Raw genomic sequence first — 13,486 nt, forward strand, 5'->3', positions numbered from 1 at the left:
TTAGAAGGCCAGATATTGAGGCAACCTAGTTTGAATTGAAACCAGTGATGTTTCAAATGCTACAAACAGTATGCCCACAGAATATCCACATCTCCACCTTCGATTGTTTATGGAGGTGAGTGATTCATTCAAGATAGCCGGTGTGACTGAAGACGCACTGAGGTTAAAGTTTTTTCCGTACTCGTTGCGAGATCGAGCACGAGCATGGCTCAATTCATTGCCACCAAGTTTTATATCTACATGGCAAGAATTAGCAGAGAGATTCTTGGTTAAGTATTTCCCAACTAGCAAAAATGCTAAGTTAAGAAACGAGATCACAACTTTCCAACAATTAGATGACGAGTCTTTGTATGAGCTTGGGAGCGATTCAAGGAGTTACTTCGTAAGTGTCCTCATCATGGGATTCGTCATTGTATCCAGTTGGAGACATTCTATAATGGTCTCAATGCACATACAAGATTGATGGTAGATGCTTTTGCGAATGGTGCAATTTTTTCTAAGTTTTATAATGAGGCTTCTGAGATCATCGAGAGGATCGCGAGTAATAACTATCAATGGCCAACAAATCGAACTGTTTCAGGAAGACGTGTAGCCGGAATTCATGAAGTTGACTCCCTCACTTCGTTATCAGCTCAGGTATCATCTATTTCCTCTATGTTAAAACAGTTAACTGCTAATAGAACTAATAATTTTGCAACTCAGCCACCAATTCCAGTTGAAGTAGTTTCATGTGTGTACTGTGTGGAAGGTCATTCTTTTGAGAATTGTCCTTCAAATCTCGAGTCAGTGTACTATGTGGGGAACCAATATCAAAATAGGAGTGGAGAAGGAACCCAGTCCAACTTCTACAATCCTTCATGGCGTAATCATCCTAACCTTTCTTGGAGCAACCAAGGAAATGGACCGAACAACTTATTACAGCAAAGACACAACCAATCTCAAGGGTTTAATCAAAAAGCTCCAAAACCACCTCAAGCTGAGGCATCAAACAATTTGGAGAACTTGTTGAAAGCATACATGGAAAAGAATGACACCTTGATCCAAAGCCAAGCAGCAACACATAAAAATTTGGAAAACCAAATGGGTTAGTTGGCTACAGAGCTTCATAATAGACCGCAAGGAACCTTGCCGAGCAATACTGGGAATCTAAAGAATTTGGGTAAAGAACATATCAAGGTAGTGGCATTGCGAAGTAGTAAGACTCTAGAACCCCGATTGATAGATGTTGAAGATGAGCATGTTGAAAAGGAAGGAAGTCAACTAGATGTTGAAGTTCTTACACCAAAGGAATCAGAATCTACAATGTTTGACAAGGTAAACCCTGACTTAGTGAATTCAGATATTTTAACATCTTCTTTGGGTGCAGATTTACCTACTCAGAAAAGTTGTCCAGTTCAACCAAAAGTTTCTTCACCTCCATATCCGCAAAGATTGCAGCAACACAAGCTGAAATAGGAGGTGCAATTCAAGAATTTTTTGGATATTCTAAAGCAGTTACACATCAATATTCCGTTGGTGGAGGCTTTAGAAAAAATGCAAAATTATGTGAAGTTTATGAGGGATATACTGTCCAAGAAGAAACGACTGAGTGAGTATGAGATTGTTGCCTTGACAAAGGAGTGCAGTGTGTTCCTGCAGAACAAATTGCCACCGAAATTGAAAGACCCAAGAAGCTTTACTATACACTGTAACATTGGTGAATCTTACTGTGGTAAAGCTTTGTGTGACTTAGGAGCGAGTATCAACTTGATGCCTAAGTCTATTTTCAAAATGTTAGGGATAGGTGAAGTAAGACCTACAACTGTGACGCTTCAGCTAGCGGATCGACCGTTAGCAAATCCCGAAGGAAAGATCGATGATGTTTTGGCAAGAGTCGATAAATTTATTTTTCCTTCTGATTTCATTATTTTAGATTTTGAAGCAGATAAGGAAGTGCCAATTATCCTTGGGAGACCTTTCCTAGCCACGGGGAGAACGTTAATTGATGTGCAGAAATGCAAACTCACCATGTGAGTTCAAAATGATCAGGTAACCTTTAACATTATTAAAGCAATGAAATTTCCCGACCCGGCAGAGGAGTGTTCAGTTATGGAAGAAATAAAAACCTTGGTTTCTATGGAAAGCAATTTTGAAGAAGATCCATTAGAGAAAGCCTTAGATCTTGACCCTTTGGAGAATGAAGAAGGTGAAGGAAACATGGCTTTGATGGAAGCCAATCCGAGAAATTTTATTCAATCCACACAGTTTGAACCGTTGGAGTTAGAAGTCAGAGAATTTGTGCAACCCAAGTTATCAATCGCAGACCCTTAATTTTTCATTAACTCATTCTGTAAATAAATAAATAATTAGAACTTATTTTCTTAAGCGGGACCGCTGTGACCCCTCCAACCTTTCCTGAGAATTAATATAATGTAATTTGTTAAGAATAAATTTTCTAATTAAAATTTTTAAGTTTCATTTTGTTCAGTTTAAATTTTAAATTTTTATGTTAATAAAGGGGGTCAAATTTTGCCCAACTACTAATCAATTTTTTTTAAGATACAATTTGAGTTTGAGGCCCAAGACAGTAAAAAAGAGGAAAAAAAATTAGGCCTTGCCATCACACCCATTACTTGTCGTCCAAGTAACTTTAATGTAGCTAAATTTTTTCTACATGTTGCCCTAATTTTTCCCTATATAAACCCCTATTCATTCTACTAATTTTCATATCCCTCAAAGCAATTTGCTTCCACCCTAAAAATCCCTAAATCTTTTCTTTGTGCTGTCAAACTCAAATCCCTAAAGAAACCCTAGTCCTTTTCTTTATTTTTGCCAAAGTTTCCTATTGCTGTCGCAAAGAGATCACCACCGCACCATCCTTGCTGTCGCAAGATTGTTGCCGTAGCATGTTATACCAACTTTGCCGATTTCTCTTTTCGTTCTTGAGCAAAAACTCTACCGAATTTTTAGGAAATTACCATGTCTTGCAAAAGAACTAGATCGTCAAAGACTACTCCTAAAAACTCGATTGTGGTTGATGAAGAAGTGAAAGAGCAATTTGATTCAATTTTCAAGCATCAACCTATGATACTGAAAAAAGGTTTTAGTCTGAAGAGCAATGATGTGATGGTTGTTCTTGTGCCAATTAGAAAGATAATCAATGCTCTCAAATGGGAACAATTCTGTGATGCTCGTTCACTTCCAGATGATGAACTAGTTCAAGAATTCTATGCTAGTTTGACTACGCAAGATGCTACTGAAGTCATTGTCCAAAAGAAAAATGTATGTCTTACTTCTAACTCCATCAATGCTTTGTTTAATTTACCTGAAGTTGAAGAAGATGAGTGCTACCCTATGATGAGCAATATCAATTGGGATTTTCTTCAACAAGTGCTTGATGTTGTGACAAATCTGGAATCCCAATGGATTATAAGAAAGTATGGGAGCCATTCTTGTAGAAGAGAATACTTGAAACCAGTAGCAAAGGTATGGTTTTATTTTGTTCGCTACAGTTTTATGCCTATCTCACACGATTCCACCATCTCGATGGAACAGATCCTCTTGCTATATGAAATCTTGACAAAAAAATCCGTTCATGTTGGGAAAATTATCCTCAAGGAGATTCATGATTGTGCTAAAAAGAAAGCAGGAAATGCTTATTTCCCATCATTAATCACTTCACTTTGCTTAAGGGCCCGTAACACAAGCAAATTTGAAGGGGCAATATGTTCAAGGGTGTATTACAAGTCATGATCTTGAAAGATTTGTAGAAAGAGTGTATGAGTTGAACCAAGGTGAGCAAGAGGAACCAACTGAGCCTAAAACTGAAGAGTCAACAAATAAAACAAAAACTGAAGCTGATTTAGTTACAGGCACTAAAGAAGAAGAATCTGATAAAGAACCAAATAGTCCTCAACCAACTGAGGGAGCTGAAAACCCTGAACCTAGGGTTGAGCCAAAAGAAGAACCAGTCAAGCTAAGTATTGAACCTGAATATACAACTCCCATGCCGACTTCCACAAGTACTTCAAGGAAATCAGAGTTATCAATTTTGATGGATATGCTTATAGAAAAAACAATAGCAAAGACAAAGAAAGAGTGAAGAAAAATTTACTCAGTCTCCAAAAAGAAAATATATGAGTATGAGTTCAAAATAAGTTTGAGGGAGCTCTACAGGTTCACTTGAAGAAAAAGGTTGAATTTCAAGAAATCCAAGACAAGTTAAAGGTTAAGATTTTGAAACTGAAATATCCCACCTCTTAAAATCCACACCTTTAACCGAGCCCCATTACAACCTTATAAAAGACCTATTGATTTGATGATTATATCACCTACATTAGTGGAGAGGAAGTATTAAGTTCAACATATGAAGATCATAAATAAGCCTTATGATTGTTTTGCTTGATTGATGAGAAATTGTGTTGAATGAAAAATATTATCTACGGCTGTGACATACATGCAAACTATGATTCATGTCGGCATATCTTAAAACTTAAAATAAAATTTTCAAAATGTTTGTATATGAGTTACTTGTTAATAAAGAAGGTCTATGAGCATGAATTTATTGATGCATGATTATGAGACAAAGATTGATGCTACTTATACTCTTAGCAAAATTTGCCTTAGCAAGACCTTGTGTTGTGCATGAACATTACTCGAGACGAGCAATGATTTAAGTTTGAGGGTGTGTAAACTAAAAAATATATGAAGTTTTCCTATATAATTCATCACCTTTTTACTTAAATTTGTTGTTAAAACCAAGTAATTGTTTAATAAATTAATGAAATATGAAAAAATATGAAATTAGGACATAGAAATTATTACAATGCTATTTTATACTTTATTATATAGTTTTCATGCATAAAATGGCTTATTTTATATTAATTTGAGCATATTATATTTTTAAGCTATAAAGTGGGCCATGCATGATTAAATTAAATAATAAAATATAAAGTTATATTTAATAATTACTTTTTAATATTTCATTAATAAATTGTGTTTTAATTAATTAAGTAAATTGATTAATTAAAGTGGTTAAATTATATTATTTGGTCCTCTAAACTATCTACTATTTTTGGACAGGTCTGAGAGTTTTCTTCTAATTGCAAAACTGTCCAAATTGGGGACCAAGTCAACGCCATTTTCGACTACACATGGATGTCATAAACCATTTTTTTGTTTAATTACACAAAGTCCTTGAAGAGTTAAAGAAATCAAAGATTTTCCAGAAGATTTGCTGATGACCGAGTCTTAGTCCTGAGTTGTTGTGGCACTCAAATTGACCAAAAATCAAGGAAAATCAGCCACCTTTCCTCAATTCATGGCCGGCCACTCTTGGAGGAAGTTTCAAAGGATGGACAATCCTATTTTTAGCAAACTAGCTCCCTTGCCTCACCTATAAATAAGAGCTCATTTCTCACTTTTTCAATCATCCCTTGTCCCATCATCTCTCACTCATATTCTCTCAACTCTTTTAGCTATCTTTCCCCTTCATCATACTTGCATAAGCATTTTAGCAATTAAACCTCTTAAAGAACCCTTGGTCGGCCACCTTGGAGAGCCATCAGCAAAGGAGCAAAGCAAAGAAGCGAAGGAGCCTCGTCAGTCAGAGTCTTGGGTGACAGCCACTCTTAATTGGGTTTAATCTTTCTTTTCTTTAGATTTAATTTAAAGATGTTTGTTATGTGTTCTTTGTTCTTATTTACAACAATGATAGCTTAATTTTATTTAAGCTAGGATGATTATTTTGATTAAATAATATTTATTTGATTCATGCTTATAATGTATGTGCCTCAATCGATCATGTTTTCAATTAAAATCAAGTCTGCATTTCATCCATACGTGATTGAAATGCACCTGAATTAGCTAAGCGATCCTAACCAGATGACAGCTAACGGACACATAATTGAAATGTGCATGCTCAATTTAGATCCTAACCAGAATGAATTGTAGGTTGCATAACAACTCTAACCAAGCTTTGTTATTTGCATAGTTTTTAGATTTGTGTGATTAAATTGTTTCAAACCTAACATGTCCCTGTCACCTCACACGAATGCTAAGAAACCCTTACTAAATAAGGATCAATAAAATGTGTATTTACTAAGTAAAGGATTCCAAAAGAACCTAAGGTGGTTTCCAAACTCATGAAAGATCGAGTTGCCATGGAATGTTTTTCCGAATGTTATTAAGCATGTTGATAATAAATTGAGTTTAATTAAAGTAATTTTCCTAGTTTATTTATGTTATAATTGTTGCAAATTATGTTTAATTTTACTAAAATATATTTCATTCATATAGTTTGCATACTTAGGATAATTTGCATTGGGGATCATTGCATTTAGTTTAATATATTTTAATCAGCACTTCTCAACTATATTGTGTTTTTATTTATCAAATTGTTAATATAATTTTACAAATTAAGTGACTTAGCACAAATACAATCCGTGTGGAGACGATAACTCAATACTTACTTATTACTTGATAACGACTGTGTACACTTGTACAAACCCCAGCGTTACAATATTCTAAAGATTGATCCGCCAGTTGAAGTGTCACAGTAGTGGAGCTTACTTTGCCTGTTCCCAACAGTCTGAAAATAGACTTGGGCATCAGGTTGATGCTCACTCATAAGTCACACAAAGCTTTACCTCAATAAGATTCTTTAATATTATAGGGTATGGTAAAACTTTCGGGGTCCTTCAGTTTTGAAGGAAGCTTGTTCTGTAAGAACACACTGCACTCCTTCTTTAAAGAAGAGACAGTCTCATACTCACTAAGTCTTTTCTTCTTATAAAAAATGTCCTTCATGAACTTCACATAATTAAGCATTTTCTCTAAAGCCTCCACCAAGGGGATGTTCATGTGAAGTTGCTTTAGAACGTCCAAAAACTTCTTGAATTGCATCTCTTGTTTCTCTTTATTTGGTTGGAACTTTTGAGGATATAGAGGTGATAGAACTTTGGGTTGGACTTGACAACTTTTCTGAGGAGATAAATCTGCATCTAAAGAAGATGTTAGTTTTTCAGAATTTACTTGTTTAGGTTTTAACTCATCAGACTTTGTAAGTCTTGGCTTAGCTAGTGTAGGAATTTCAATTATTGGTTGACTTTCCTCCTTCTTAATAAGTTTATTTTTTACCACAGTTTCCTTGGGTTCCAAAGTCTTACCACTTCATAAAGCAACTACCTTGCAATGTTCTTTACCCAAATTCCTTGGATTTGATGTATTACTTGGCAAGGCTCCTTGCAGTCTATTACGAAGTTTCGTAGCTAACCTACCCATTTAGTTCTCCAAATTTTTTAGTCTTGCTACTTGGCTTTGGATTAAGGCATCATTCTTCACCGTGTATGCCTTCAACAAGTTCTCCAAACTATTGGGTAACTCAGGTTGTTGTGGTTTTGAAGCTTATTAATTGAACCCTTGGGATTGGTTGGGTTTATGCTGCATGTAAGTGTTGCTCGGTCCATTTCCTTGGTTACTCTAAGAAAAGTTTGGATGGTTGCACCATAAAGGATTGTAGAAGTTGGACTGTGGTCCATGTCCACTTCTATTGTGGTGTTGATCCCCTACGTAATAAACTGACTCAGGATTTGATGGCCATCCCCTTAATATACGTAAAAAAACAACATCGAATTGACTCGACGGCTAGGCTACAAAATTATTCAAACCATTAGCGATAAACTATTTCTATATTGAAGAAATAGAAGATATCTAAGCTAAGAGTGATGTAAGTGCGTCCACTTCGTGCACTTCGGCTACTCGTCTTCTTGAAGTTGCTCGATTTTTTGGTCATTCATAGTTTTTACTAGCGATCCTTTCAATGATCTCATAAGCCTTATTATAAGACTTAGACAAAATAACAACATTTACAAAAGCATCTACCATCAACCTTGTATGTGCATTGAGACCATTATAAAACATCTTCAATTGGATGGAGTGTGGAATCCCATGATTAGGGCACTTACGAAGTAATTCTTTGAATTTCTCCCATGCCTCGTACAAAAAATCATCATCCAATTGTTGAAAAGTGTTTATCTCATTTCGCAACTTAGCATTTTTGCTAGGTGGGAAATACTTAACCAAAAACATTTTTTCTGCTAATTTTTGTCATGTAAATATTGAACTTGGTGGCATCGAATTAAGCCGCTCGTGCTCAATCTCACAACGAGTATCGAAACAACTTCAACCTCAATTCATCTTCAGTGACACCAACATTTGAAGGTAAATGTCTTCAGTCACATTGAAACAACGAGTATCTTAAATGAATCTCTCACCTCCATGAATAATTGAAGGTGAATGTGTGGATCTTCCGTAGGCATTCCACTAAACTAGCCCGTCATTTGAAGCATTTGAAACATCACTAGTTTCAATTCAAATTACGGTGCCTCAATCTCCGGTCTCCTAATTCTTAGATTTAATTCATTTAAGAGTGGCATGGCGTACTTTCTTATGGCATGATCCCTATCATCAGCAATAAGGATTGGATTGTGCACATGATTGGCTCCATTTCCTTGTCCATCATTTTCATTTCCACGGTCCATCTCAGCTTGTCTTTAAGCTGATCTTTCGTGTCTTTTCTGTCTAAATGTCTGCTCGATCTCAGTGTATATAGGTAATAAATCGATAATTTGATCTATGCTCATAAACACCTGAAAAATAAATCATTTAAAATAAAGAATAAAGAATAAATTAGTACAGTTAGAAGTTAGATAAAAATGAAATAACTATCAAATTGAAATGAATAATTTCACAAAAATGATTAAGGCAACAGTCCCTGGCAACGGCGTCAAAAACTTGTAACACTTGGTTTGTGCAAGTGTACATAGTCGTTATCAAGTAATAAGTAAGTAAAAGAGTTATCGTCTCCATAGGGACTGTGTATGTTAATTAATATATTGCAAAATTAAAGTTAACAATTTGATGATAAAAACACAATATCTTTAGTGATGGGTGATTAACTAAATTAAATTATCTAGATGCAAGATTGATCCCTAATGCAATTTAAACTAAATGTGAAGTATGAAATGAAATGTATGAATGAATTTAGCAAAAACACAAACTTCAACAATCAATAACATGGATAGGCTAGGATAATTACATCATTCAACTTTGCTTATTTTTATCATGCTTAACAGTGTTCGGAAATTATTCCATGGCAACTCGATCTTTCATGATTTTGGAAACCAAATTAAGTCCTTTCGAAATCTTTTACTTAGTAAAATATGCATTTTACTGATCATATTAAACTAAGGGTTTCTTAGGATTCATGTTAAGTAACAGGGACGGGTTAGGTTTGAAACAGCTTAATCACATAAACCTAAAAAATATGCAAGATAATAAAGCTTGATAAAGTTATTATGAAACTTTAATTAGTCGAGTTAGGATCTAAATTAAGCATGCACATTTCAATAATTGTGTCCACTAGCCATCGCCTGGTTAGGATCGCTTAGCTAATTCTAATGCATCCAATCACGTATTAATGAAATACATACTTGACCTTAACTGAAAACATGATCAGTGAGCCACAAACACTATAGATATTATTTAAACAAACTTCATTAAATAAATGCAATCATCCTAGCTAAACAGAAGTAAGCTACCATTTTTTATTACAAGATAATAAATCACATTGTAAACATGATTAAAAACAAAATAACAATAAGGAAGAGTAAACTCTGTCGAATTAGCAATCTCGTGAACTCTGATTGAAGATGTTTTCCTCCGATCCTTGTGTTGCTCCTGTGCAAATGGCTCCTCAAGGTGGCCAGCCAAGAGATAATTTTATCAAGGTTTTTAACTAAAAAATAAAATACGGTATGCTATGCATGGAAATGAAGAGAGGAAATGAGAGAATGAATGATGATTGTGAGATGTGAAGAATGAGGGATGTAGAGATGAGGCTTGAGGGATGAGGGATGAGGTATGATTGAAATGGGGAATGAGTGGGGGTATTTATGCTTGAAGTAAATGGTAGAGTTTACTAAAAATAGGGATTGGAATCCCTCCATTTTCTCCATTGCTTGGTCAACCACATTTTGTGGAAGAAGGTGGACGATGGTTCCTTTATTTGAGCAGAGAATCATGCTAAATTTAGGCATGGTGTAGCACCCCTAACCCATATCCGTCACTGGAATAGGGCTACAGAGCATTACCAAAAATTTTTAACATTAAAACATTAATTTTTAAACATTTCATACATCATATCATAGTCCATGCAAAGACTTGCATAACGTCCCTTTTTTGAGTCCCCGAGGCCTTATAAACACTTAAGAAATTATTTGGGACTAAATCGAAAATATTTAGAACTTCATGGAAAAAGATAGAAAAATTTATACTACGGGGGTCACATAGCCATGTGGCCAAGCCGTGTGACACACACGGATGAGACACAAGGCCATGTTCCAGCCCGTGGTTGTGCCCATGTAACTCTCTGACTTGGTTCACACGGCCAAGCCACACGCCCATGTGCCAGGCCATGTAACTCTCAAAATGCAACCTATAAAAACTTGCAAGGTACACACGGCCGTGTCGCGTGACCGTGTGTCACACAAGCTAAGGCACATGCCCGTGTCTTAGGTCGTGTGGACAAGAAATAGGCCTTTTTCAAGTAATTTCTTTCATACAAAATATGCTCAGACATACGAGCCCTGTACCTATTTCAAGTATTCAAAAATATACCTAAAACCTACATAATAAAACTAGATCAATATGGCATTTATCCATACAACCAATATGTCCAAAAGACACCTCAAACCAGGCACTCAACTTAACAACATATATGCATAATTAATCACCTTGCTACCATTTTAAAACATGTCATCCTTAACTTAAAACTTGCCATTAAAACTTATCATTTGAACTATAGTTTTCATGCATCCAAAATATACATATATCTAACTTATACATATTTGACCATAACTTATCCATATATACATATATATAGTTTAATTCCATAACAAGTTATACCATAATTGACCACATGCAAAAATCACATTCAAACATACCGATTTGGTTATTCAAAACATAACTTCAAATGACCATTTCCACTCAACCATCAAGGTCATCTAAATGACACAAATCTAACCATATGTAGATGGTTCTAACAATCAACATGTATACAAACTATATTTCAATCATGCACATCTATTCAAAGTCTTACCAAAGCATACCATATCTTGATCATGTTGACATCAATTCATCATATATCAGTTTGGTCATTCAAACATGCTTTAACACATTATCAAATTAACACATATCAACAACGCACCAAATGTACCGAGGGTTCATCACCCAAAATGACCTATACATGCTAAACTCATCAACTAACATTCAACTAATCATCAACCATAAATAACCTTATATATGCCATTATGACCTTAACAAAGACATCAAAATCTACTGATATAATTGATGGATAGTGTGATGGATCTCCGACAAGCTTCCAACTTGATCGAGTTTCTGATAATCTGAAAAGTAAAGGAAAAAACTATGTAAGCAATGAATGCTTACTAAGCTTGTATAACTTTAGTCATATCAATCCATTTCAAATATGAAATTTATACATATCAAGAATAATCCTATACCAATACTGCTAGATTCATGAAACCATAATCAACAACTCACAAAGTGAATAAAACCACAGTATCACATATACATATCATCACTAGAATAGTAGGATTTTATAAAACAATTAAACCCGTTCAAACTTTCTTATTTTCATTTGCATTTCATTACATTCCATTGCATTTACTTTCTTTAGCTTAAACAACAACATCAATTCAACTCATCATTCCCTTTTTCATCATTTTACACTTCAAGTATGAACTTACTATTTCCTTACCTTTCCACACTCGTTTCATATGCATAACACACAATACATGAGCATATCATCAACCATAGCCACAAGCCAATGCATTTAAACATAGCTCTTTTGGAATTAACCACATTATAAACCATTTCATAAAAAATTGCATAATTTAAACCTTACCATTCATTCATGAACAGAAGCATATTTCCTTTTGGGAACTTACCATTTCAATACATAACTTATAAGTAAACATAATACAATCCAACCAATAGCTTGGCACATGCCTCAGCATCAAACAACAACACATGTTAGCATCCTTGAACATATTTCATATGAATTCAACATGGATAACCAATATACTTGAATATGATTCAATTTGGATATAACATCCTTCACAACATAACATGCTTTCCAAGTATCTCATCATTTCAATGTATTTCATTTATACATGTATTTGCTTATATTGAACATTTACCGTTTCCTTTCCAATTCATGCCCGTTGAATTGAATAGAATATCATTGGATACTCGGGATGGCTTACACAAAGTGTGCTAACTCATATAATCGTAATCCATCAACTCATGTACATATATGCTCACACAAGCTGTCAAAATGGGTCTGCTCGCACAAGTTGTGGGTCGGAGTATTCGTAACATATGTCAAACCTCAGCCATCGGTAAGATATTCAAGACCAGCACCCAAATTATGTAAACCCTAATGACATGTCATTTGTATCCTACGAATTCCTAAGGTTCAAACGGGGCTCGGTAGTTATCGTACCTCGTTGAATTTCTATCGTTTAATGACATAATAAATTGCATAATAACATCTATATATTAATTCATGTAGAATAGAATAGCACATTAAAATGTTAATTCAACTCACATTTAAGTGTTTATAGTTCATACGAAATTACCTAGCTAAAATTGCAGAAATGTCAAAGTACAAGGCAATTTGGAAATTTTCCATTCTCCTTAATTTTCCACCCGATCTTGATCTAAATTAATAATTTCATTCAATCTACTAACTTCGACAGTAAAATAGTGTATTTTATGGAATTTAGTCATTTTTACATTTTTACAAAATTGCCCCTAAAATTTTACTTTTATTCAATTTAGCCCCTGAGTCTAAAACATGCAAATTAATCATTTTTACCCAAAATTGAGGCTAGCCAAATACTTATGGCATCCAATACAGCCCATTCATGTAAAAATTTCACATCAAATCCTTTTACTTTTAGTATTTTAACAATTTAGTCCCTAATTAGAAAATTCATCAAAAATCACTTAATAAAATACTTCTAAATAACAACTAATATTTAAAATTCATCATTTAACATCTAAAATCACAAGGTTCATCAATGGCAATATTCAAAATCTTTAACAGTTTCAAAACCGAGGCAAAAACATAAAAATTATTAAAAACAGGGATAAAATGACATACCATGCTTGCTTCAAAGCGAAAGTCGAAGCTTCAAAACCTTCCATGGAGATTTTCATCTTTCAAATTCGGTGAAGGAAACACGAAAAAGATGATAATGGATTTTGGTTTTGTGTTATTTTAATTTAATATACCAATTTACCATTTTAACATTGGTTAATAAATAAATAAAACACCAATTTCATGCCCATAGTTGTCCACTAACTCCTTGAATGATCTAGTTACCACTTAAGTCCCTTTTACTTTATTCAATTTACTATT

General features: G+C 34.4%; 2 non-coding genes across 2 annotated transcripts; one reads left to right on the forward strand and one right to left on the reverse strand.

The window, feature by feature from the left end:
* Window positions 1-298: 298 nt before the first annotated feature.
* Window positions 299-404, reverse strand: LOC121219614 (small nucleolar RNA R71). The gene has a single exon (XR_005916504.1). It is a non-coding gene; the product is annotated as a small nucleolar RNA R71 (small nucleolar RNA).
* Window positions 405-7,921: 7,517 nt separating this feature from the next.
* Window positions 7,922-8,028, forward strand: LOC121219693 (small nucleolar RNA R71). Its single transcript, XR_005916584.1, has one exon. It is a non-coding gene; the product is annotated as a small nucleolar RNA R71 (small nucleolar RNA).
* The last annotated feature ends 5,458 nt before the right edge of the window (window positions 8,029-13,486 follow it).

The sequence above is a fragment of the Gossypium hirsutum genome, chromosome D07 (assembly GCF_007990345.1).
Source record: "Gossypium hirsutum isolate 1008001.06 chromosome D07, Gossypium_hirsutum_v2.1, whole genome shotgun sequence".
NCBI lineage: Eukaryota > Viridiplantae > Streptophyta > Magnoliopsida > Malvales > Malvaceae > Gossypium > Gossypium hirsutum.